Raw genomic sequence first — 3,715 nt, 5'->3', positions numbered from 1 at the left:
ACGCCAGCCCGCTCATCCTCTCGGGATGTAAACGCGTCGAATGCGTGTAACTACCTTTCCCGTCTTCGTCATTTTTCTTCGTTTTTTTCGTCCTTGGTGCGGCAGATTTTTCACGAAAGAAGGAAAGAAACGTCGGGGACGAAGAAAAAGAAGGATAACGATGAGCGATGTTACCTGGAGGTCCTGGAAAGAAAAATATTTTTATTTCGTTCCGTCCCGTGCGGATCGCCCGTTGGCGATGAACTTTCTGAATAATTACCAGCGGTATGAGCTTGATTCATCACCGAAGTTCGCCTACCTAAGATGCTTTATCTGCGCGTCGCAGTCTCTGCGAAATTAATATGCTAATACCCGTGTGGCTCCCTCTGCTTCAACCCCGTACACCCCGAAGCGCTAGCTCTCAACCTTGTCGTCCCTACTCTCCGCTTCTCTCTGCTATCCCCGACCATCGACTCCCGCGTTTTCAGTCCACCACAACCAACCCCTAAACCGCAACGGATCGGCAAACACGAGTATGGACTGTCTCATTTACGAGCTCGTTTCTCGATCACGCTAATTCCCAATACTCCGCCTCCCTCTGTTCCTCTACCTATCGCTTTTTCTCATCTTACGTCGCGTCCTTGATTCTTCTCTCGTCACGCGCCTATAGATTACTCGAACCGACCAAGTTACACGGTTCCGTCCTAATAATACGATGCAAAATCGCGCGAATCCAAGTGGCGATATCCGTGGCGATTCGCGAGTTACCAACAGTCGAATCGTTGGAATCGTTCGGACCGTGATTAATCGGGGTGATTGCGCGTGACGCGTCGTTACTACGATTTACGCGTACCTACGTACGTACGAGATATAAAGTGGCCAGTAACGCGGCAATTATCGCTCGTTTGCTTCAATTAACGGTTAACAGCTTCTCTAAGAACGGTATTAAATCGTAGTCGACAACAACTCGACTCGTTCCATCCGTTTTATCGAAATAACGAATACCGCAAACTTGCTCTTTCTCTATCTTGTCCTATTCGTTTCTTTTCTACTTACTGCGTCGATATATAGCCAAAGCAATGAAAAATGGTAGGAAGGAAAAAAAAGTATATAACGATGCAATAGATAAGGATAAATTGTTCGAAATTTTCAAACGCCTACCGTCGTGCGTAACAAAAATGTTAATCGCAGCGCATACCACCGGTACGTGTACGTAAATGTCCGTTTTTTTAACGTTACACGCGAACCTTGAACGTTTCCAGCGATAATTTAACCGAAGAAAGTTGGCGTATTCGGATGGTTTCGAATCGATCGGCAGTTCGGCTGGAACGTGCATCCCTGCGATTAACCACGGATCACGGTAATTGAACGAGGCTTCGGTGAAACCACGAAAAAATTGATCCACCGACGGCTGGGCTATTGTGTAATTTAGTAATGAAGTCTGTGCGTCGTTCGAGCGCGCGCCACTAAATCACAGGACGTAGATTGGGGCGCGCTCGGCCAGCTGTGACCCAGTGCTTTCCGCTAATTTGCCGTAACTCTCGTCCTCTACAGCACCTCTATCTTTAGCCTACTGACAAAAAAACGTACCTACGTTTCACCAATCTTCTCAAAACCTTCGGACAATGTCTGTTTATTATCTATCTCTTTATTCGAACACGACGGAGCGTTCTACTTTCGCCAAATACTATGAAAAAACGCTTCTCCGGAGACCGATGAACACGCGGATAGTGCGCGCAGCGCAGAGTCAAAGGTACAATGGGTTTATGCCTTAACTCAACGTATTGGAACCTAAGGAAAAAGGAAGGAGAACTCGTAGAGATATGCATGTGTACGTTATGTGGTTCGTGGTATGTTGAATATGCTTGCTATGTCGACTCGTGTTCCGGTTTTGATGCGTGCGCGAGATAAGCTTGCCCTTTGTTACCACGACTCGTGTCTTCGAGACCCAGGAACCACCACCGCGGCTTTTTACCTACGATCTTTCTTTTTTCGGTGTCTACTTGTTTCTCTTTTCCTCCTTCGTCGTGGTCGCTCGTACCTTCCTCCTCCCTCTTACTTACTTTCTTCTCCCTTCGTACCCTCTTCTTCGGTACCATGCTAGATTCTGTCGAATCGTGCACCTCCCGTGGTGCAGCATAATACTTTCAGATCGCGCACCATCGTAAACTTTCGTCGCGTTACACGTTGCTTCGGCCAAACCACTTTTCTTTCGTTTCGCCGAATACTTTTCACTCGGTTTCGTATCTGTCTGGATAATTTTTTGCAACTTTTCATCGGCAACGCGCTATACGCGCGTGATCGTCGATTACTATCGAAACGGTTTCGTCGGTTTCGATGTTGCTCTTTGAACAAACGACCACGTAATACAGAGGCGATCGACGCGGACGAATGAAGCGTGACAAATGTATGGAAATATGCGTTTAACGAGAACGAAACGCGACCGACGTATCGTCTCGTTGAACGTTCGAGAAGAATCGAATCGGAGTAGGTTTTTCAGTGGCAAATTAACACGCCATTGTCGGTTATCGGGTTAAATTAAACGACAATTTAATGTCGACGTTGTTACGCATTTAGGATTCGCAGAAACAAACAAAGAATAACGTATCTAGCGTTTATACATACGATTTAAATAATCAAAGATACCATGCTTGTTTTGCATAAAATTTCAATGTTTTCCGTTTTAACGTACTTATGTAATCACGGGTCAAAGGTTATCTCCGTTCTTTGATTGGTTATTGGCTCGTCGATATCGAAGCGAGGACAATCGGTCGTTTTAAACCGATTTTTTTCGATCGAAGTAAAATTATAGAAATACGCGAGTAGGTAGGACGAAAACTTGGTCGGAAGGGACGTCTTTTTGTTACAAATCGAACAATTTAAGCGATCGAACGTGATCGTCGTTGTTACGTAATCGATGCGACATGGTTTCGATACAACGACACAATTCCACTCGATAATATAATCTGTCGAAAGATAACGTTACCAGAGTCTGGTTTCTTTTTTTAGCAGATTTTAGCAGAAAAACGTGAACGTCATGGAGCAACGCCGAGTAGGGTTAGACCGCGTCGAGCAAAGAACGGAGAATGGAAACAGGGCGTAGCGAGGAAAGGTAAGACAGAGTGGGATGCGCAGAAAGGGTAAGTAACGCGAGGCAAGGCGAGACGAAAGGAGACAGAGGGCGAGAGAGCAGGCACTAGGCAAGGCCAGACGAGTCGTGGAACGGCACAGGATACGCCGCATGCGATAGAACGGACGGGACGGAACGGAACTGCAACGTAGCGCAGGGCTGGGGTTCGGTATGGACGCGAGTGCGGGTACGAGTACGAGTACGAGTACGAGTACGGGTACGGGTACAGGTACGGGCACGGGTACGGGTACGGGTACGGGCACAGGCACGGGCACGGGGCACGGGGCACTGGGTACGGGGTACGGGGCACGGGGCACGGGTACGGGGCACGGGTACGCCGGTCGAAGAGAACCGAGCCAGGGCATCGTCGAGATATGCCCTGCCTACGGGTGCAACGACCCCGATGACCTTTGTCCGGTCTGTGCTCCGGCCTGGCCCCGCCGGTACCACCGAGCCGCTCGATCCACTGTCTCCTACCTCCGAACTCGGACTCGAGGGACGACGAACACGATGCATCGCGGCACCGAACCACCGGACGATTCTCGACCTACCACCGGCGAATCTCCACTCTCCTTTCTACCTGTGCTCGCAAACCAGAATCGACGA

Source organism: Bombus affinis, chromosome 4, assembly GCF_024516045.1.
Source record: "Bombus affinis isolate iyBomAffi1 chromosome 4, iyBomAffi1.2, whole genome shotgun sequence".
NCBI lineage: Eukaryota > Metazoa > Arthropoda > Insecta > Hymenoptera > Apidae > Bombus > Bombus affinis.
The sequence above is the reverse complement of the archived record's forward strand: the minus strand, read 5'-3'. Positions refer to the sequence as shown.